At 40.7% G+C, this 23,960-nt stretch overlaps 1 protein-coding gene and 1 pseudogene across 1 annotated transcript in view; one reads left to right on the top strand and one right to left on the bottom strand.

Moving 5' to 3' along the window:
• The window catches only part of COL4A5 (collagen type IV alpha 5 chain), a 337,925-nt gene that overhangs the window by 46,228 nt on the left and 267,737 nt on the right, over positions 1 to 23,960 (top strand). The gene's annotated exons all lie outside the window — the stretch shown is intronic.
• On the bottom strand, positions 14,198 to 14,862 carry LOC132224227 (ubiquitin-conjugating enzyme E2 N-like; annotated as a pseudogene).

Here is a 23,960-nt window from a genome sequence, read left to right as displayed (position 1 = left end):
ACTGCCTCCTGGCCTCCATGGTTTCTGATGAGACATCAGCTGTTTATTTAAAATCCATTCTTTATGTTCAATTGCCTTTTTCTTGAAGTTTTACAGATTCTCTCTCTGTCTTTGACCAGGAATTAAACCTGGCCTCCTGGTTCACAGCTCGATGCTCAACCACTGAGCCACACCAGCTGGGCTGCATCTATTTTTATAGAGGACTAGAGGCCTGGTACACAAATTCGTGCACCAGTGGGGTCCCTCAGTCTGGCCTGCGAGATCGGGTTGAAGGTAGCTCTCCGACATCCCCCAAGGTGTCCTGGATTGCAAGAGGGTGCAGGCCAGGCTGAGGGACCCCACGGGTGCATGATTGGGGCCGGGGAGGGTCACGGGAGGTTGGCCAGCTGGGGAAAGACCACAGGAGGGCTCCAGGGAGTGTCTGGCCCATCTCACCGAGTCCCAATTGGCTCACCTACCAGTTAGAGTGTTTGCCCCCTGGTGGTCAGTGCACATCATAGTGACTAGTCGAACAGTGGACTATCTTCCCTCTGGAGGTCAGTGCACATAATAGCGAGTGGTTGAGTGACCTTAGCATATCATTAGCATACTACACTTTGATTGGTTGAACGACCAACCAGACAACTGGATACTTAGCATATTAGGCTTTTATTATATAGGAATCCTACAGTACAGTCATAAAATTTGTTTTTCCACTTATTTATTTACATTAATTAATTAACTTTGAAGTTGATTTTTGCATGTTATTTATGCTATGAGCTTGGTGAACTCACGTATTAGTTCTAGGAGATATTTTATAGATTCTTTGGGATTTTTTATATAAAAAAATATGAGATCTGTGAATTAAGACCTTTTTATTTCTTTTTTTTCCATATGTATAGTTTATATTTCCTTTTCTTTTCTAAGTACTCTTAAGGAAGAAAATTTCAATCAAGAACATGCATGAAACATCAAGGGATCAGTAGAAGGGTGTAAATCAATAGACATTGATCTGCCCATGACAAAGATCTAATTGATTTGATTGCATGATTCATGAATCATGCAGCATCCCATCTAGCATGATGAGAGCTATACAATATGAAAAATTTTTACAGGCAGAAGCTGGGTGGCCAAGAAAATTATTAGCAAAATAAAAAATATTGTTTTAGGCAAGGTTACCTTCCTTTGGTAATTCAGGGGTCTGATTAGGCAGATCACCTCAGCTTTCTTTTGGAAGAATGGAGAGTGCCCATGTGACATATTACCTCATTGGTGGTTACCATAAAATTCCAGACTGACTGATTAAGATTGTACTAGTATTCCTGAAGAAGGTTAAAGCTGCAATTAGGTTAGATATTAAGTTTAAGTTTAGTGTCATGGGCTATAGCACAAGTGACTCCATTTTGGACTTGTGGTTTTATCTTTAATAATTCCTCCCTTTTTATCACATTCTCTGAGTGAGAGATATGATTAAAATTTAAGGCATTGGCACTTCTGTCAGCTACCACTCTGTAGTTCTCGCAGCTTTCATTGGCCCTCCTTTTAATATTCACAGGTCAAGATGCTCTTGCTTAATTCCAGTGATACTATCAGATCACAGCTTCAGTTAAACAATCTTTAAGTGGGTCAATCTCTTCATTCCCCTTCTGACATTCCAATATAAGTGAGATTATTTGTTTGGTGGTTAGTGGCTGTGAACACACATTAAAGCTTTTGAGAATATAATGATCCAGGGAGATTATTTATAACTATAAACAGCATAATTCCCAATGTTTTGAATGTACTTCAGAGCCATAATCCCTAAGACCAAAACTAATCAAAGAAAGACCTTGTTAAAGGAGTCACCCTTTAAAACCAAGTGGTTTGCTCAATAATATTATGTAACTGAGTTTCAACTTCAGAAGTGTTAATCCAGGTACAGCAGGTGGTGTTGGCCCCAGCACATACACCTTAGCTAAAAGATAATCAAGGACTATTCTATTGTCAAGAACAACTTTGGCTAGAGAACCTAAGGATTTTGATTGAGTAGGTATTGTATTAACAGAGGATTCTGTAATATTTTAAAGAGTTTAGGAGAGGTTCCTGATGATCGCCTTATTTGTATTTACTTCTAACCGGGTAAGAATCTATGTGCTAAGGAAGCAAATTCTAAATCATGAAAAATCTTCTGGTCCTTTTTAACTTGAAAATGTAAATTCAGGGGAGTCAACCAATGAAATACCTGCACTTTCTTTGTGAACAGTTAGTACAGTTGTGTAACCAAGAGGCTTTTTCTGGTTATGCACCATACACATAGGCATTCATAGGCCCAAGAATGATAATCATCACAGACAAAGATAAATTCTTTTGGGCATAAACTACTTCTGTTAAGGTGGCACTGTTAATGGACAGATGGGATTTTTTAAATAGGTTTTTATTGATTTCAGAGAGAGGAGGAGGTGAGAGGGAGAGAGAGAGAGAAATGTAAATATCTCCGCAGGCCCCCTACTGGGGATCGAGCCCCAAACCAGGGCATGTGCCCTGACCTGGAATGGAACCATGACCTCCTGCTTTATAGGTTGATGCTCAACCAATGAGCAACACTGGCCAGGCCAGATGGGAGTTTTTGATTACAAATCCTTAGTCTGAAAGTTTACACCCTCCCCTTAGCAATGGCCTGGGAGATACAGATGATGGCTTTATTTTTCTAGGCCAATGCCAGCAAAAAGAAAGAAAAGAAGGAAGGTTTTTATGTTTAGATAAAGTATGAAATCTTGATGCATCATCTTAGGTGGAAGCAGTACACATCAAAGTCAGCTACTTCTCTTCCTCATCAATCTGATTTATAGATCTCCATGGGACCAGATCTCGGGCAAAGCCTTCTTTAACTTTGAGCACTGTATCCAAGGCTCAATGCTTTCTAGTTTTGTAGCAGTGTCAGTGATCAGGAGTACTTGATAAGGTCTTTTCCAATGGGCCTTAAGTACTGTCTTTCCCTGATGATGCTTCCAGAATACCCAGTCAGCACGCTCTTGGTTGTGACCAACAGGATCCTTTGAATTGGGATCTAGAAAAGCTTCTTTATCTTGAGTATAAGAAATTAAAGACTTAAGGTAGATGGCCATTCTAGCATGAGCGAACAAGGGATTAACAGAAGGCTGCATACCGATAAACATTGCTTTATCTGTAACAATCTTGTGTGAGGAGAGTTTGTTTTCCAAAGGGGGTACTGTGAACAGACTATAAATAATACCTTATGCCAGGTGGAGTCAGTAGTTTTAGACACTTTAGAGATTCAAGATTGAGGATTCCATTAATTCTCCCACCCTTGCCTGATGATTAAAGATCATTAAGACAATGATGATTCCAAAAAGTTTGCAAGGTTTCTATTAAAGCTCATATGATTTTTCCAGTGAAGTGGTTGCCTTGATCACTGGAGATTGTGGAAAGTATACCCTGAGTGGGAAACTTATTTTCTAACAATTTCTTTGCCTCTGTGAGGGCATCAGCCTTGCGGCAGGGGAAGGCTTCAACCCATGTGGAAAACATACATACAATAACAAGAGCATATTGATAACCCATACTAAGGGGCAGTTGAATGAAGTCCAGCCACAGGTGTTCAAAAGGTCCAGATGTATGAGACCTGAGGCCTTTGGGAACAAAAATAGTTTTTTCAGGATTATGTACCTGACAGGTCAGACATTGCTGGTAGACTGTTTTTGTAATTTTATAGAAGTCTCCCCACCAATATCAATTCATCATTTGAGTCATCTTGAATGAACTACAGTGGGTGAAGGAATGCAAAAACAAAAAATGGGCTTTGCCAGGAGCTTGAGAGAATGAAGCAACCATGTTGGGTTTCCCATAGACTCAACTGTTCATTTAATTTACAGCCATTGTGTACCCATCTTAATTTCTCTGATTCAGAAATTAACACATTGTCATGCTAAAAGGACATCAGGAAGGCAAAGTCTGGCAATGAGGAATTTTTTTTTTTTTTTTTTTTTTTTTTTTGCAGAAGCAGGACTAAGCTCATTCACATGTCCTACAATTGTTACAGATTCTGTTGCTGCTGCCTTTGCATGAAAGTCAGCTAGAACATTTCCCTCATAATCAAATTTAGTTCTTTTAGTGGGAGCTTCAGTTTTGATGACAGCAATTTCAGAAGGTAAGATAATCGCAGTAAGAAGATTGTTTACATGTTGCCCATTTTTTATTGAGGTCCCAGAGGACTTAAGAAACCAACTTCTCCCCATAATATTCCAGAATCATGGACCACCCAAAAGATACAACTGCTATCAGTATCAATATTTAGTTTGTTCTTTGGATAACTGGCATGCTATTGTAAGAGAGTGAAGTTTTGCTTGCTGAGCTGATTTAGCTTGTTGAAGTTTTCTTCTTTAAGTATGTAAGTCATATTGGCTATTAATAGCAAAACCAGCTTGTAAATTCCCTATTCCATTTCTACAGTATGACCCATCAACAAGCAAGATTAAATCAGACTTAGTTGAAAGGGTGTCTTGTAAATCAGGATGTAGTGTTCCAAAATGGGACATTATAACCTCAGTCATGGTGCTAGCCTTTGGGTAGAGGTAGTAATGTAGCAGTATTAAGGATATCAGCATTTAAGAAGGATCTCATAGGAAGTTAGTCTACTTGCAGAGAGATGTTGACTAAATTCAGAGTTAAGATGACTTTGGACAGATTGTGGAGTTTGCACATTTCCCAGGGTTAAATTGGCTGAGGTGTCCACTAACTTTGCAGCTGCCCTTATAGCCTTAAAACACCTGGGATAGGCACAACCAAATGAATCAAGTTGTATGCTACCATAGGTAACAACCATGTTTATTACCATGGTTGTTCTTCTATGAGCATTCCCAGGGCATGGATATTCCCTTCCTGCACAAATGGAGTAAAAGGTTTTGAATAATTAGGTAGCCCTAAGATGGGTGGTTCTTGCAGTGATTGTTTTATTTTTTATTCTTTAAAGTATTACAAATAGTAGTATATATGTCTCCATTTTTCCCCCATTGACCTTCCCCCAGCCTCCCCTACCCCCCAGCACATGCCTTCACCGCCCCAAGTGTCTGTGTCCATTGGTTATCCTTATATGCATGCATACAAGTCCTTCAGTTGATCTCTTACACCCCCGACCCTCCCCTGCCTTCCCATTGTAGTTTGACAGTCTGTTAGATGCTTCTTTGTCTCTGTATCTATTTTTGTTCATCATTTTATGATGTTTATTATATTCCACAAATGAGTGAGATCATGTGATATTTATCTTTCTCTGACTGGCTTATTTTGCTTAGCATAATGCTCTCCAGTTCCATTCATGCTGTTGCAAATGGTAAGAATTCCTTCTTTTCTACCACAGCGTAGTATTCCATTGTGTAGATGTACCACAGTTTTCTAATCCACTCATCTATTGATGGCCATTTAGGCTGTTTCCAAATCTTAGCTATTGTAAATTGTGCTGCTATGAACATAGGGGTGCATATATCCTTCCTTATTGGTATTTCTGTTTTCTTGGGATATATTCCTAGAAGTGGTATTACTGGGTCAAATGGCAGTTCCATTTTTAATTTTTTTAGGAAATGCCATACTGTTTTCCACAGTGGCTGCATCAGCCTGCAATCCCACCAACAGTGCAAGAGGGATCCTTTTTCTCTGCATCCTCTCCAGCATTTGTCGTTTGTTGATGTGTTGATGATAGCCATTCTGACAGGTGTGAGATGGTACCTCATTGTTGTTTTAATTTGCATCTCTAGGATGATTAGTGACTTTGAGCATGTTTTCATATGGCTCTTGACCTTCTGTATGTCCTCTTTCAAAAAGGGTCTATTTAGGTCCTTTGCCCATTTTTTTTTAAATATATGTTTATTGATTTCAGAGAGGAAGAGAGAGAGAGATAGAAACATTAATGATGAGAGAGAATCATTGACTGGCTGCCTCCTGCACACCCCCCACTGGGGATCAAGCCTGCTACCCAGGCATGTGCCCTTGACCAGAATCGAACCCGGGACCCTTCATTCTACAGGTGGACGCTCTATCCACTGAGCCAAACCAGCTAGGGCCCTTTTTCCATTTTTTGATTGGATTGCTTATCTTCCTTTTGTTAAGTTGTATGAGTTCCCTGTAAATGTTGGAGATTAAACCCTTATTGGAGATAACATCGGCAAATATATTCTCCCATACTGTGGACTTTCTTGTTGTTTTGTTGATGGTTTCTTTTGCTGTGCAGAAGCTTTTTATTTTGATACTAGTCGCCCAGTGCACGAAATTTGTGCACATTAAAAGGGAATTAATTAGTGGAGATATTTTAATATTGCTATTTGCCCTTTCTCTGTAATAGAAGTGTGAGAAATGAAAGGAAATTAGTAAAATGTATATGAAAATAATATATAAATTTATTAATAAATAAACAGTAACAAAAGGATATAACAACAACAGAGGCATGATATAAAAACGACAAAAACATGATATGAAAACAACAAAAACATGATATGAAAACAACAAAAACATGTTATAAAAAGAACAGTGATGCAAACAATGATTGATAAAGTGATTAAATTTATTCTAATATATCCCTGTACACCACATTAAGAGTGAAAACACTTTCAGAGTGTTTGACTAATTTCCCTTGTGATGAAGTATTTAGAACTTTAACTGTAAGTCACATGCTCTTCAAACTCAAGAGAAAGCAACATGTAACTGACCATGTGTGAAAATGGGTTCAGGTAGGAATATGCCTACTCTGTCTAGAGTTTGTCCTTGTGATTTATTAATAGTCACCACAAATGCTGGCATCAAGGGAAACCATCATCGAATCAATTTAAATGGGAGGCTAGTGTCAGATGGGGACAAATTAATTCTTGGAATCAGAATAACCTCTCCCTCTGCAGATCCTGTTAATACTTCAGCTTCGATAATGTTAAGTCGCAATCGTTTGATAATAAATCTGGTACCATTACAAAGACCCCATTTATTATTGAGATTTCTCAATAGCATGATGATTGCACCCACTTTCAATTTTAATTTATGACACGGCATTCCAGAAGGAGTAACACTATTAAGAAATTCGATGGGAAAATTTTCTCTTTCAGCATCATCTGTGGAATCAATGGAATCATCACTCAAACATGTGTGAAAATCTCCATCGAGTATATCCAAAATTTCTTCATTTAAGTTTTGAACATGCCCATTTTTTGGACAAAGAATTGCACGTTTAGATATATTTTTAATATTATCTATAGATATAGTATTTCCAAAGGTAGCTTCAATAATAGATCCATTACAAATCATTTCACAGGTGATTTCAATAATATCCATTCCTAAATGAAAACTGCTATCAAGTTTGCCATCTCCAAGTTTTACTAACCATCCACTATAAGCAGAATCCTCTGATCTCATATTTGTTGTAAGAGACAACATTCTGAAACATCCCCAAACATTGCAGTACTTTAAACTCCTTTGTACTATGGCTGATCCCATAGCATGTGGTACAATACTGAGACATTGTTGAAAATCCCCTCCAAGAAGAACTTTCTCACGAAATACAACATTCAGACTCATAATTTCTCTTAGTAATCTGTCTATGGCATTTATAGCATGACTGGATGCCATGGTGCATTCATTAATAATGAGAAGTTGGGCCTTTTTAATAGTTTTAGCAACTTCACTCTTTATATTGAGTCTAGAAATTGAAGTGTCATTTATTGGAATCGGTAATTTATATTGGGAATGAAGGGTGCTTCCACCGAGAAGTAAATGTACAGCAATTCCTGTAGACACTGTGGGTAAAACAGTACCACCATGACCTCTAATATAATATATTAAAACTTTATACAGATATGCAGGTGAATAGGATTCCTAGCTGGCTGGCCCCTGAGAGCTGGCCACTTGTCGATTCCATGAGGAATGGGGCTCCCTCCTCCCTCCTGTCAGGGTCTGGGGTGCAGGTGAATGGGATTCCTGGCTGGCAGGCCTCTGACAGCAAGCTGTCCAACAGCAGATTCTGTGAGGAATGGGGCTGCCTCCTCCCTACTGTCAGGGTCTGGTTTGAAGGCAGGCCATGCCCCCTGTTGGGCCAGACCCAGAGTTCTACCATGCTGTGGCCTCTGCCTCAGCAACCCAGGACTGACTGCTGCTGGGCGCTCTTGGCACTCCGAGGGTGGGTTTTTCCCTCAGGCCTCGCAGGAGACAGCTTGGGGAGGGCGCAGCCCTTGCAAGGCAACCCAGAACTCAGTACTTCCATGCTCCACTCCAAGGGCGGGTTACTGCCTGAAACTTCTCCCTGAGGGCAGGTTCCTGCCTGAAACTTCGCCCTCCGGGAAACAGCTGGGGGAGGGCGGAGCCGTTTCCAAGATGACCCCTGCAGGACTGACTTCCTTCCAGTTGGTCAAGCTTTGGGATGTGATGCTACACCAGGGTTTTTATATAAGTAGATAGTCCCATTTGTTTATTTTCTCCTTAGTTTCCATTGCCCTAGGAGTTGTATCAGTAAAGATATTGCTACGACAAATGTCTGCTATTTTGCTGCATATGGCTTCTTCTAAGATTTTTATGATTTCCTGTCTTACATTTAAGTCCTTTATCCAGTTTGAGTTTATTTTTGTCTATGGTGTAAGTTGGTGGTCTAGTTTCATTTTTTTCTTTTGCATGTATCTTTCCAATTTTCCCAGCACCATTTATTAAAGAGACTGTCTTGACTCCATTGTATGCTCTTGCCTCCTTTGTCAAATATTAATTGAGCATAATGGCTTGGGGTCAATTTCTTGGTTCTCTGTTCTATTCCACTGGGCTATATGTCTATTCTTGTGCCAGTACCATGCAGTTTTGAGAATAGTGGCTTTGTAGTATAGCTTGATATCAGATACTGTGATCCCTCCAACTTTGTTCTTCTTTCTCAAGATTGCTGAAGCTATTTGGGGTCTTTTTTTATTCCAGATGAATTTTTGGAGAGTTTGTTCTAAGTCTTTGAAGTATGCTGTTGGTATTCTAGTGGTGTTTTTGTTGAATTTATAGATTGCTTTGGGTAGTATGGACATTTTAATGATGTTGATTCTACCAATCTATGAACATGGTATATTTTTCCATTTGTTTATGTCTTCCTCTATCTCTTTTTTCAGCATCCTGTAATTTGCTGAGTACAGGTCCTTTACCTACTTTGTTAAACTTATTCCTAGGTATCTTAATTTTTTTGTTGCAATGATAAATGGGATTGTTTTTTGTTTGTTTCTCTTTCTGTGAGAAACAAAGTTCATTATTGATGTATAAAAAAGCCATAGACTTCTGGGTGTTAATTTTGTTACATTGGGTCTTCTCTCTTTGCTTCTGGGTGAGCCTGGGTGTTAATCCTGCTACATTGCTGAATTCATTTATTAAATCTAATAGTTTTTTTTACGGAGTCTTTAGGGTTTTCTATGTACAATATCGTGTCATCTGTTAATAATGACAATTTTATTTCTTTTCCAATTTGGATGCTTTTTATTTCTTCTTCTTGTCTGATCGTTGTGGCTAATACTTCCAGTACTATGTTGAACATAAGTGGTGAGAGTGGACATCCCTGTCTTTTTCCTATTCTTAGGGGAAATGACTTTAGGTTTTGCCTATTGAGTATGATGTTGGCTGAAGGTTTGTCATATATAGCTTTTATTACGTTGAGGTATGATCCCTCTATTCCCTTCTTGCTGATAGTTTTTATCAAGAAAGAGTGCTGGATTTTGTCAAGTGCTTTTTTTGTATCCATGGACATGATTATATGTTTTTTATCTCTCAATATGTTTATGTGATGTATCATATTTATTTACTTGCGGATATTATACCATCCTTGTATCCCCAGAATAAATCCCACTTGGTCATGGTGTATGATCTTTCTAATGTAATGCTAGTTTCGATTTGCTAGAATTTTATTGAGAATTTTGGCGTTTATGTTCATGAAGGATATTGGCCTGTAATTCTCTTTCTTTTTATTGTCTTTATCTGATTTTCAGAATAGGGTAATGATGGCTTCGTAGAAAGAGCTTGGAAGTGTTCCTTCCTCTTGAATTTTTTGGTATAGTCTGAGGAAGATAGGTTTTAGTTCTTCTTTGAATGTTTGAAAAACTCCCCAGTGAAGCCATCTGGTCCAGGATTTTTGTATGTTGGAAGTTTTTTGATTACTGCTTCAATTTCCTCCATAGTTACCAGCTTATTTAGATTTTTTGATCCTTCCTGGTTGAGTTTTGGAAGGTCACATTTTTCTAGGAATATGTCCATTTCTTCGAGGTTGACAAGTTTGTTGGAATACTAGAGTTGCTCATAGTATTTTTTTTTAATGATTCTTCATATTTCTGTGGGGTCTATTGTTATTTTGCCTCTTTCATTTCTGATTTTGTTTATTTGGGTCCTATCTCTTGGCTTCTTGGTGAGCCTGGGTAGAGGTTCATCAATCTTGTTTGTCCTTTCAAAGAATCAGCTCTTGGTTTCATTGATCTTTTGTATTGTTTTTTGCCTCTATGTCATTTATTTCCACTCTGATCTTTATTATTTCCTTCTGCTCACTCTGGGATTTTCTTGTTGCTCTCTTTCTAATTCTTCAAGTTGCAGAGTTAGATGGTTTATTAACAGTTTTTCTTTTCTTTTTTCTTTTTTTGAGGTCAGTCTGTAATGCTATGAACTTTCCTCTCAGGACTGCTTTCACTGTGTCCCATAGATTTTGGATTGTTGTGTTTTCATTGTCTTTTGTTTCCAGGATGTGTTTTATTTCTTATTTGATCTCCTTGGTAACCCAATCATTGTTTAATAGTATGCTATTCAGCCTCCAAGTGTTAGAATTTTTAAAAAATATTTTTATTGCTTTCAGAAAGGAAGGGAGAGGGAGAGAGAGATAGAAGCTTCAATGATGAGAGAGAATCATTGATTGGCTGCCTTCTGCACACTCCAAGGATCTAGCCTGCAACCTTGGCATGTACCCTTGACCAGAATTAAACCTGGGACCCTGCATTCCCCAGGTTGATGCTCTATCCACTGAGCCAAACTGGCTCAGGCTAAGTGTTTAAATTTTTGTGATTTTTTTATTGTAGTTGATTTCTAATCTTATGCTATTGTGATCTGAAAAGATGCTCGATATGATTTCAATCTTCTTAAATTTGGAGAGATTTTGCCTGTGTCCTGATATGTAGTCTATCTTTGAAAATGTCCCATGTGCGCTTGAGAAGAATGTATATTCTGTAGCTTTGTGGTGGAATGTTCTGAAGAAGTTGATTAAGTCCATCTGATCTAGTGAGTCATTTAGGATTGCTGTTTCTTTGCTGATTTTCTAGAGGATTTATCCAGTGATGTTAATGGTGTATTAAAGTCTCCTACTATGATTGGATTGCTGTCAATCTCTCCCTTGATATCTTCCAGAAGTTTTGTTTGTTTGTTTGTTTTTTATGTATTTTGTTGCTCCTGCATTGGGTGCATATATGTTTACCAGAGTTATATCCTCTTGTTGTATTGATCCCTTTAGAATTCTGAAGTGGCCTTTCTTGTCTCTTGTTATGGTCTTCACCTTGAGGTCTATTTTGTCAGATATAAGTATTGCTACCCCAGCTTTTTTTTTCATTTACATTTGCCTGAAAGATATTTTTCCATCCCTTCACTTTCAGTGCGTGAGGTCCCCTTGTTCCGAGGTGGGTCTCTTGTAGACAGCATATATATGGGTCGTGTTTTCTTATCCATTCAGTCACTCGATGTCTTTTGATTGGAGCATTTAAACCATTTGCATTTAATGTTATTATCGATAGGTACTTGTTTGTAGCCATTTCTATTCTTTATGCCTGTGTTCCTTCCTCCCTTTCCATTCTTTTTACAGCATTCCCTTTAGCATATATTGTATTGCTGGCTTGGTAGTGATAAACTCCTTTAGTCTTTTTTTTTGTCTGCGAAGCTCCTGATTTCCGCTTCAATTTTTATTGATAGCCTATTACTGAATTTCAAATTAAAGAATAAAAGGAGCTCTCTTAGCAAATACTAGAGGGATACTATAAGAACGAGTAACTGAGACATTCTCAAATTAAGAAGCCTTTCTGATGACACTTATGCAAACTGGCAGCCTGAGATTTGCTCATTGGGTCTATAAGGAAGACTCAAATATCTCAGCAAACCCTAAATGCTTATCAGATTGGTGTTTCCTAATAACACCCATCAGTGATTACATGAAGTTTTCAGACAAGAACTAAGAAAAGAATCATAACCCAAATGCCTGTCACAAATGTACAACATGGGGAAATCCTAAACAAAGTCAGTAACACTGCTGCTTTGCTGGGACTCTCATATACAGTAATTTTCAAACATTGTGGCAAGACACCAATGCTCATTTAGCTAATTAGACAACACAAAAACATTTGTTTCAAATTTAAAGGGGTAAAAAATGTTAAGATATGGATGTTTTATGCATGCTCAGGGCCACCTTAAAAATACTCCATTCAGTGACATCATAACACAAATTTGCATCAGTGAAAAGAAACTGGCATATTCCATCTCTTACCATTCAACTTGTCAGATGGTGAAGGACAAAACAGAACATTTCACTAGTTTTAATTTTTAAATATGATTGTCACATTGGGAAAATGAAATAAACACAGTAAAATAAACTGTACAAAAGCAAAGTAGAATAACAAAAAAATATTTTACTAAAACATAAGATTTACAGAATTTTTCAGATAAGCCATACAAAATGGTCACAAGCTTTTCTTGAAGTGGGGATTCTACATTTGACAGAAAAGTCACAGTATTATTTGTGAGGGTCATGGTGCTGTTTAATGTTCCCATTTTGGTTCAAACAATCAAGCTTGTTCACTTACAGCGTCTAAATAAGTTAGACTTGGCTAGAGAGCATATTTGAAAGAACTGGCTAGCTGCTTTTAACCAATGCAATTAGATCACCATAAAAAGGGAAAAGGAGCCCATAAAATAAAAATTAAACTACTTACTCCCTCAAAAAAACACACACACACACAAAAAAAACCACCTATACCCCTGCAGCTAACCCTGACAACTACCTTCATTCACAGTGCTTTATACTTAAACCATGATGGGGGGAAATGAATAAAAGCAGAGAGGGGTCACTGCTTTTAAATGTTTCACAACAGTCCAGGTTGTACTTGTAGCCTCTGCTCATCCTATCTAATAAAGAGGAAATATGCAAATTGACCATCATGCCACAACAAGATGGCTGCACCCACAAAGGTGGCAGGGATTCTGTAACACAAGATGGCTGCGCCCACCGCAGAGGCAGGAATCCCATAACATAAGATGGCTGCACCCACAGAAGAGGGAGAGATTCTGTAACACAAGATGGCTGTGCCCACTGTGGAGGCCAAGTTCCCGTAACAAGCCTTAACAAGCAATCAGCAGGAACATGAGGCTGTGTGGCACTGGGCCAGGGCAGGGGACCTGAAGCTGTGCACCCCCGCCTGATGGGGCTTGACAGGGGACCTCAGGCCACACACCCCCCACCCCGGTGCCAAGTCAGGGGACCTCAGGCCCTGTTACCCACCCTGGTGCTGGACCCTGGGACCTGGGCTTGCATCCCCTACCCAGTGGGGCTTGACAGGGGACCTCCAGGTGCAAGCTCCACTTGGCAGGGCTGAGAGGGGACATCAGGCTGCGCCCCTCACCCACAGGGCTTGATGGAGGACATCAGCCCCCGCCCCCTCTCCCCAGTGCTGGGCTGGGGGATCTCAGGCCATGCATCCTGCCCCGGTGCTAGGCCAGGGGACCTGAGGCTGCACTCCCCACCTGGTGGGGCCTGAAGGGAGACCTCAGTCCATGCCCCCGTGGCCCGGGCCAGAGGACCTCAAAGCATGCCCCCAGGCCTGAGCCAGGGGACCTCAGGCTGTGCCCTCAGCCCTGGCAATGGGCCAGGTGACCTGAGGCAGTGCCTCCCACCTGGCAGGGCTTGACAGGGGTAGGACCAGCCGGGTCTGGATTTAGCCCAATGGGGGTGGGGCCAGAAGGTTCTGGGTCTCACATGACTTCAAGGTGCACATGGGTAGGTGGGGACTTGACTCTGGTTCCCATGGCGCACCCCAGACTCTGACAGGAAGAAGATTTTCATATACATTTTACTAATTTTCTTTCATCTCTGACACTTCTATTATAGAGAAAGGGCAAATAGCAATATTAAAATATTTCCTCTAATTAATTCCCTTTTAAAGTGCACGGACTTCGTTCACTGGATCACTAGTGCTTTATAACAGTGAATCAAGACAAGACATAGATTTGCTAATGTTCATTTAACCACCAAAGGACTGAAGATTTCTGGGCTGTTATTCTGTAATGTTTCTAAAACTGTGCCCATTAAATGCAAACAAAAAAGGAAGAAGTCTTGGCAGAACAGGAGAAGTGATGCACACTTGATGATCAGATCGATTTAAATATTATTCATGGCATATAGCCTAGTCCATGCTCTAGATGTTTCTATGGCTTGGGCTTCATTGGTCTTCCCTTGTTCTGATACATCATTTGCTAATGGGTCATCTGGATTGGGAGCACTTTACAAAGCCTGGATTGATGGCAGAACTCTGTGAATCTGCAGTGCTGGGAACCACTTATCTTTCAAAATATCTAAACATATTCTTCCCAACTTGTCTACATTATGATGATAAATTTTGATTATGAAATGTACTTACAGTGCTGCCATTGGGTATTATTCTGGAAGGAATAGTTCAAGCTTAAAAGTCCCTCCCTCAAAGGGAGAATCCTGGGGGCCAGCATTGACCACATGAAAATAACAGGCATTGTTCTCATCTGGTTCTGCTTTAATGCCAGGAACTGGTTCTGCCAGCAAATGCTGGGTTTCCTTGATAATACTGTGTGGGAGCCCAATCATCTTGTCAGATCCCAAGTTTGGCCTCCTGTTTAGTCTCTGGCTCCACTCACCTCAGGCACGAGTCTGCAGTGATTGTTTTAGTCCAGTGGTTCTCAACCTTCTGGCCCTTTAAATACCGTTCCTCATGTTGTGACCCCCAACCATAAAATTATTTTTGTTGCTACTTCATAACTGTAATCTTGCTACTGTTATGAATCATAATGTAAATATCTGATATGCAGGATGGTCTTAGGCGACCCCTGTGAAAGGGTCATTTGACCCCCAAAGGGGTCGTGACCCACAGGTTGAGAACCACTGTTTTAGTCATATAAGAGCCTGATCATGTTTTATCTTCTCAGGGATGTAGTTCAGGGACTGAAATTTTAGTAATTTTATTGAGCAGGGAAGCTAATAAAGAAAATTAGGAACCTATAGTTTGCAATAACCAGCCAAGCCTAGAAATCTACAAAGCTGTCACTTAATTGTGTGTTTAGGAAATTTCTGGATTACCTTAATTCCTTTTGGAGACAGCTGAATTCCTTCTGAGATTATATCATGTCCTAGGTAATGAACAGTATCTAAAGATAATTGTAATTTTTCCTTAGAGATTTGTTTCCTTTTTCAGATATCTGTTGCAGTCAATAATGGAATCTTTTATGAACACCTCTTTGGTAACTGAGCACAGCAAGAGGTCATCTACATATTGTAAAAAGGTCGATTTCCCCTGGGGAACTGGAGGATGCTTAAATCTTGGTGAAGTACTTGGGAGAAATAAGAAGGGCCCTCAGGGAACCTTTGCATAACTGCCCAGGTATACTGTCAATTGATAATGTAGCTAATCATAGGAGTGACATATGTTTAGTTCTCTGCATGTCCAAGCTAAAAACTCCATTTAATGTTGAGTTCTAGTTGTTCTTTATATATTGTGGATACCAATCTTTTATTATCCTACATAATAAAAGCCTATTATGCTAAGTGTCCAGTCATCCAGTCGGCCGTTCAACCAAAGTGTAATATGCTAATGATATGCTAAGGCCGTGCAACTACTCACTATGAAGTGCACTGACCACCAGGCGGCAGACAGTCGACTGGTTGAACAGTTGCTATGATGTGCACTTACTACCAAGGAGGAAGACGCTCCGACCAGTAGGTTAGCTTGCTGCTGGGATCCGGCCAATCGGGACTGAGTGATAGGGGCCGGACACTCCCTAGAGCCCTCCCACAATCTCTCCCTGGCTGGCCAAACTCCCGCATCCCTCCTGACCCCTGATCAGGCACCAGTGGGGTCTCTCAGCCTGGCCTGTGCCTTGTCACAATCCAGGACCCCTCATTGGATGTTGGAGAGCTGGTTTAGGCCTGATCCCACAGGCCAGGCTGAGGCACCCCCACTGGTGCACAAATTTGTTCACCGGGCCTCTAGTCCTATATAATAAAAGTGTAATATGCTAAGTGTCTGACTGATCAGTCAACCATTCGGTCGACTGCTCGACCAGTCATTATGATGTGCACAGACCACCAGGGGATAAACACTCCGACCAGTAGGTTAGCTTGCTGCTGGGGTCTGGTGGATTGGGACTGGGTGAGAGGGCTGGACATGCCCTGGAGTCCTCCTATAGTCCTTCCCCAGCGAGCCAGCCAACCTCCCTTAGTCCCTCCCTGGCCGGCCCCCATCGGCTCTGATCGAGACTGGGTGAGACAACCTGATTGACACCAATCACTAACCAGGCCAAGGGACCCCACCCATGCATGAATTCGTGCACCAGGCCTCTAGTATACATATGTTTTGGTAAAGTTTTCTTCCAATCTGTTGCCTGCCTATTCATTTTCTTTTTTAATTATTAATTTTTTCAATTACAGTTAACGATCTTATTTTGTATTAGTTTCAAGTGTACAGCATAGAGATTAGAAAATGGTGTTTTTAATGAGCAGAAGTTTTTAATTTTAATGAATTCTAACATTATTTTTCTTTTATTTTTTGTATTTTCTGTATCTGGTCCAACAAATTGTTTCTTATACTAAGGTCACAAAGATAGTTCCAATTTTTTTCTAGGAGCTTTAAAATTTTATCTTTTATATTTAGGGGCATTATTGATCTTGAAGTAATTTTTGAATGATATGAGAGAGGGACTGACATTTTGTTTTAGAAATATGAATATCTTGTTGTTTCATCAAAATTCACTGGAGAGATTTCTTTTCCCAATGAAATTTTCTGGTACTATTTGAATTTACTTGTGTGTGTCTAATTTTGGATTCTCCATTTTGTTTCACTGGCCTATTCACTGATATTACACTGTCTTTGTTGTGGTAGCATTATAATGAGTTAGTCTTAAAATCAGGTAGAGTTAAGTCTTACAAATTTTCTCCTCTTTGTCCATTTCTACAAATTATGGGAAAATTGATAGCAATATTTAAATTCTAATACATACACTATCATATATTTCCATTTAATTAAGAACCTTCTAATTTTTCTAAGGAATATTTTATTACCTTTTTTATATAGGTGTTGCACTCTCAGTAAGTAATTCATGATTTTAGATGTCATTGTAAATAGTACTATTTAAATTTTTATTTTATAATAATTGATTTGGTATCATTTTGATTTTATATAATTACTATATATACTGTGATATTACAAAATTCATTTATTTAGATTCCATAGTTGTTTTAAAGATGACTTGGAATTTTCTACATTTAACAATCACACTTATATGATATAAAAACCCAGGGTCCATAACATCCAAAACAACCGAAGACTCCACGGAACAGAAGTCAGTCCTGCAGTCAGTGCTGGGTTGTCCTGGTGACCCAGCACTGACTGCCACTGCTGCGGGCACGGCTACCCAGCACTGACTGCCGAGGGGACTGTGGATCGGGCCTGGAGAGAGGCCTGCAGAGAGAAGCAGGGTCTGATTTGTATCCTCCATGGCAGCTGTTGATCAACACTTACCTCTCTCTTTCTCACCGGGCCTGGTCAGCAACTGAACCTGGATTTCTCTCCAGACCTCCACTGGGGCTGCTGATCAGCCCTGCCTCTCTGATCAAGCCTGGAGATAGGCCCAGACATGCTGACTGGCATAGAAACCAACCAATCAGAACCAAATCTGGATGAGCCAATGGCTACCTAGGAGGTGGAGCTTTTGATGCTGACTGGCATAGAAAACTGACCAATCAGAATAAAATCTGGGTGAAGTGTGGGGAGCCAATGGCTGCCTAGGAGGTGGAGCTTTTGAGGCTGACTGGCATAGAAACTGACCAATCAGAACCAAATCTGGATGAAGTGCATAGAGCCAATGGCTGCCTAGGAGCCAGAGCTTTTGACACTGACTGGCATAGAAACCAACCAATCATAACCTAATCTGGGTGAACTGCAATGGCAGAACCGAAGGTGGGGACTGAGTTGGGGTTTTAAGGGCAACAGCAGTTTGGTGTAAGGTGTAAGAAAGTGGTTCAATTTTTAATGACCAGTTTGGCAGTATAGTGTATATGGCTGGCTATCAGTCCAGATATAGGCATTATGTATTTTTGTCTGCCAAAAGCATCTCCTCCTGCTGAAAAAGGCTCCCCCCCATTTAAGCAATCTTATCCTATATAATCTATCTATACTAATAAAAGGGTAATATGCTAATGAGACCGGGTGGAACGGCCATCTTCCAGATGTCTGACTTGCATCTGGACAAAGCCATGGTGGTGGGGGCTGAGGGAGAGGCAGTTAGGGGTGATCAGGCTGGCAGGGGAGATCATTTAGGGGTGAGATCAGGCCTGCAAGGGAGTGAAGTTAGGGGTGATCAGGCAGTTGGGGGCAAGATCAGGCCAGCAGGGGAGAGCAGTTGGGGGCGAGATCAGGCTGGCAAGGGAGGGCAGTTAGGGGCAATCAGGCAGGCAAGCAGGCAAAGGCAATTAGGGGTGATCAGTCAGGCAGGCAGAGAGGTTAGGGGCAATCAGGCAGACAGGCAGAGGGGTTAGGGACAATCAGGCAGGCAGGCAGAGTCAGTTAGGGGTGATCAGGCCGGCAGGCATGTGAGCGATGAGAAGCCAGTGGTCCCAGATTGTGAGACAGATGTCTGACTGCCGCTTTAAACTGGCAGTCGGACATTCCCCAAGGTGTCCTTGGTTTGAGAGGATGCAGGTTGGGCTGAGGGAATCCCCTCCCTCCAGTGCACAAATTTCGTGCACCAGGCCACTAGTCTATATAATAAAAGCCTAAGTGACCTTTACGGCGCAGTGACCAGAATGACCAGTTACTATGATGCACACTGACCACCAGGGGGCAGATGCTCAATGCTCAGGAGCTGCCCCCTGGTTGTCAGTGCGCACTCCCACAAGGGGAGCACCACTCAGGCAGAAGCTGGGCTCACAGCTGACAAGCATAGTGGTGGTGGCAGGAGCCTCTCCCACCTATACAACAATGCTAGGGAGCAGCAATCCGAGCGGTAAGGAGCAGCGAGCAGGCAAGTGGTAAGGAGCACGGGGTCCCAGACTGCCGAGGGATGTCCGTCTGCTGGCAGGTAGACATCCCCCAAATGGTCCCGGACTGTGAGAGGGCGCAGGCTGGGCTGAGGGGCTCCCCACCCCCCAGAGCATGAATTTTATGCACGAGACCTCTAGTCTTCAAATAAAATCATTTTATTTTTCCCTTTCCAATCATTTTACCTTTTTTTGTTAATTCTCACTAGAGGATATTTTTTCCATTGCTTTTCAGAGAGAGTGGAAGGGAGAGAGGGAGGGAGCAAGGGAGGGAAGGAAGAAGAACAACAGAGGGAGAAAGAGGGAGAGAGATTTGAGAGAGACACATTGACCTTGGCTGCCTCCTGCACTTGCCCTGGCCAGGGGGACCTGGGGAGTGAACCTTCAACCCAGATATGTGCCCTTAATCAGGAATCAAATCTGCAAACCCATGGTGTGCTGGCAGATGTTCTAACCACTAAGCAACACCAGTCAGAGCTCATTTTACCTTTTTTCTTAGGCAGTGGCTAGGCACAATGGCAGACTGTTGAATAGGAATGATGAGAGAAAATTTATGTCTGTCCCCAGTTATAGGGAGAAAATCCTTCAGTGTTTCATTATTAAGTATAATGAATGCAAATTTTTCAGTGCAAATTATTATGTTGAGGAAATTCCCTTGTACTTTTAGTTTGTAGACCATTTTTTTAAAAAATACATTTTTATTATTTCAGAGAGGAAGGGAGAGGGAAAGATAGAAACATGAATGATGAAAGAGAATCATCGCCCCCTACTGGGATTGAGTCAGAAACCAGAGCATGTGCCTTGACTGGGAATGGAACTGTGACCTCCTGGTTCATGGGTGGATGCTCAACCACTGAGCCACACCGACTAGGCTGGTGACCATATTTATTATGAATGATGTTGAATTTTGTCCAATGAACATGTAATTTTATTCCTTTAATCTGTTAATAAATAGTATTTATTTATTTATTTATTTATTTATTTATTTATTTATTTATTATTGTTAAGACAATGTTGCCTTTTCAAAATTAACCACTACTTGACCAAGGTGTAGTATTGTACTTACACACACACACACACATGCACACACACACACAATGTAGTCAGTTTGGTAATATTATATTAAATATTTTCACATCTGTGTTCTTGAGGGATGTCTTTTTGTACAGTAGTCCCCCTTAATTTATGAGGGATACATTCCAAGACCCCCATTGGATGTCTGAAACAGCATATAATACCAAATCCTATACATACTATATTTTCCAATACATACATATCTATGATAAACTTTATTTTATAAATTAAGCACCATAACAGATTAACAAAAATAATAAAATAAAAAAATTATAGCAATATACTGTAATAAAATTTATGTGAAACTGGGTCTCTCTCTAAATATCTCAATATACTGTAGTTACTCTTCTTCTTGTGATGATTTGAGATGATAAAATGACTTGTTAAGTCAAGAACTAGCACCTTTTCACTTAAAGGAAGCACAGTAAGACATTTCTTTGGCATATCCGAATTCCCAGAATCATTACTCTTGCACTTTGGGAACATTATTAAATAAAATAAGGGTTACTTGATTACTTGAACACAAGCACTGCTATACCTTGACAGTCAATCTGATAACCATGACATCCAATAAGTGATTAATGGACAAGTAGTTGTATAGAGCATGGATATGCTGGCCAAAGAGATGATTTACATCTTGGACTGGACAGAGGGGAATGGCATGAGATTTCATCACTCTACTCAGAATGGCATGTAATTTAAAAATTGTGAGTTGTTTATTTCTTGAATTTCCCATTTAAAATTGTCCAACTGCAGTTGACCTCAGGTAACTGAAACCATGGAAAGCAAAACTGCAGACAAGGGAAGGAATACCGCATTATATTTTCTTGTAATTTATTTGTCTAGTTTTTGTATCAATGTAATAGAGGCCTTCTAAATGAATGATTTTCTTCCTACACTGTCTAAAAGTATTTATAGCATTGGTATTATTTTTTTTTCACTTAAAAAAGTTTAATATTTTCACTTGAAAGTAAATGATTGCCAATTTAATTATGATGTTCTTTCTTATAAGACATGTCTATGTGTATGAGTATTTATAAATAATCCTATATAATAAAAGGGTAATCTGCAAATAAACTGAATGGCAGAACAATTGAACAACCGGTCTCTATGATGTGCGTTGACCACCAGGGGGGCATGCATGGAACATGGCAGGTGTAAGCAGCAGGTGACAGAGAGTGGAAAATGGTGGGCAACGGCCATGGTGGGATGGTGGAGCAGGTTAGCAGGGGCACCAGACCAAGGTAGGGTGCCAGTCGCTGTCATCAGTAACCAGCCTCTGGTGGTTACTGAAAATTCTTTGCTCCCACAGGCCACAGTCCCACCCGGTGCTCACACCTGCTGCCAGCACTGGCCCCACTCGCACCTGCTGCTTGCGCTGGAGTCACCACTCACACCCGCTGCTGGCACCCAACGCCAGCCCTGATCACTTGGCACTGTCAGTGGGTGCAAGCAGCAGCTGCCGGCCCTGATCGACCCTCAGGACTTCTCCACCTCCCCTTGCTCCTGAGGGGCCATTGGGGATGGCAGCTACCTCATGTACCCACTGCCAGCAATGACCCAGCTCACAACCACTGCTGGTACCAGAGCCACTGCTTTCACTCACTGCCAGCACTGGCCCCGCTCACACCTGAAGCCAATGTCAGAGCTGCTGCTCACATCCACTGCCAGCGTCCAGCACCAGTCCTGATTGCTTGGCACCATCAGCGGGTGCAAGCGGCAGCTGCCAGCCCCGATTGCCCCTGAGGGCTTCTCCACCTCCTTTCGCTCTTGAGAGGCAATCAGGGCAGCAGCTTTTCTTCACACCCAATGATGGCACTGGCCCCAATCGCTCTGCACCATCAGCAGTGCAAGCAGGGCCGATGCCATCAACCCATGGGAGTGACAGTGATGGGAGTAAGGCTGCTGGCAGACAGGGTTACAGGGGGCTGCAGTGGGAGGGGACAGGTCAAGGCACAGAGGATGGGCCAAGACCTGCCCCTGTGCAAACCACAGTTTCACAGCCCACAGTTCTTTTCAAGGTGCACGAATTTGTGCACTGGGCCACTAGTATTATATAATATACTTGTAGCCTGGTGCACAAAATTCGTGCACATTGAAAGGGAATTAATTACAAGAACATAATTTGGACTCACTATCTAATATCAATAATATGTGAGTGTGAGGCAGTCCACATTTCTGAAATTCAATGACATGAATTTTAGCTATTACTTTGCCAAATAAATGGACTTTACAGATATCATTTAAAAGAGCATTCAGCTTAAAAACTTTGGCTACCAAGTCAGGTCTGTTTGCAACTTTTTGCCAGTGTTGTAAATTGTTTGCAATGTCTGCCCATTTGGGGGTGCATGTCATGGTTATGAATAAATAGGGCTTGCCATACTTTGTTACAATTGCCATAGCATCCTGATATCGCTGCTGCATATTTCTGGGACTACCCTCAGAAGATGATGGAAGTATTATCATTTTACCAATTGGTACATTGTCATTTTCAGATCTAGATTTGAGATAATCCATCAAAACACTATATTTTTCAACTCTCAACTTAGATTGGTTTGCTTTGATGAAATTTATCCAATTGGCCTCCATTTTTGAATATGAATCCACGATAAACTGTTGAGTTAATTTTCCTGCTTTTAAAATAGGATTGAACGTGTCCCACACAGAGAGATGAAATCCATAATACTGCATTTGTGTGACTCGTGTCCTTACATTTTGTCTAGTATTATTGTCGATTACACTGTTGTCTCTGAGTCTTAATGCAATATCTGTCCCCCAGCCTTTTTCACCATGTGGAAAAAAAAATAGGATATGTCATTGCATCTAATGTAGGAAACAGGATACTGATTTGTTTCATTTTAGTGGCACTTGGATTATTGGGATCTGGTTTACAATGAATGAGCAAGTCCCTTTCAAAAGGAGATTCTCCATCTTTGTTTCTGAATATGACAGCAACCTCAGTTACACGGGGAGAATTATATCTATCTGGGTCACTGTTATGCTCATATTTAATCACCATCGTTACTTCTGTGGGAGCAATACCTTTTGCTGCTGCTTCAGATTGGGCTTCCTTTTCTACCTCATGTAGCATCTTGTACAATTTTGTTAATTCACTTATTTCATGCATGAGGTTGTTGATGTTGATCATGAGTCTGAGCAGCCCTGGTTTTCTGGCATTGCTAATCTTTTACTTGTAGTTTTGGCTGTATCCAAAATATAGAGTTGAGCAAACTTCTGAGAAACCCCATCAGAAGGATGTAAAGTTCCAGTACAGTGATAAACTTGTCCGTGTATTCTAAAACACTATGGTCTATATCCTGATGGTGATGCAATATTTGCACCCATGGAAGCAAAAGCAAAAGAACTATTTATGGAACGAATAGTTTCCATGAAATTTTTACTGTCAGAATTTTCGTTTGTTACTAATCTTTTTAAATATGCTGGGTAATCTGGAAAATGTATATCATTTGGAAAGACTTTCCCTTTGCTACAGCATCGAGTAAATTTCCCATTGGATGGTTTTTCATTGGAGAAATTTAGTGATAGGCAAAATTCACATTGAACAGTCATTCCACCACAACTATGTTCGAGGATTGCATCCTCATGTACTCCATTTTCGCTGAGAAGG

The sequence above is a fragment of the Myotis daubentonii genome, chromosome X (genome assembly GCF_963259705.1).
Source record: "Myotis daubentonii chromosome X, mMyoDau2.1, whole genome shotgun sequence".
NCBI lineage: Eukaryota > Metazoa > Chordata > Mammalia > Chiroptera > Vespertilionidae > Myotis > Myotis daubentonii.
The sequence above is the reverse complement of the archived record's forward strand: the minus strand, read 5'-3'. Positions and strand labels throughout refer to the sequence as shown.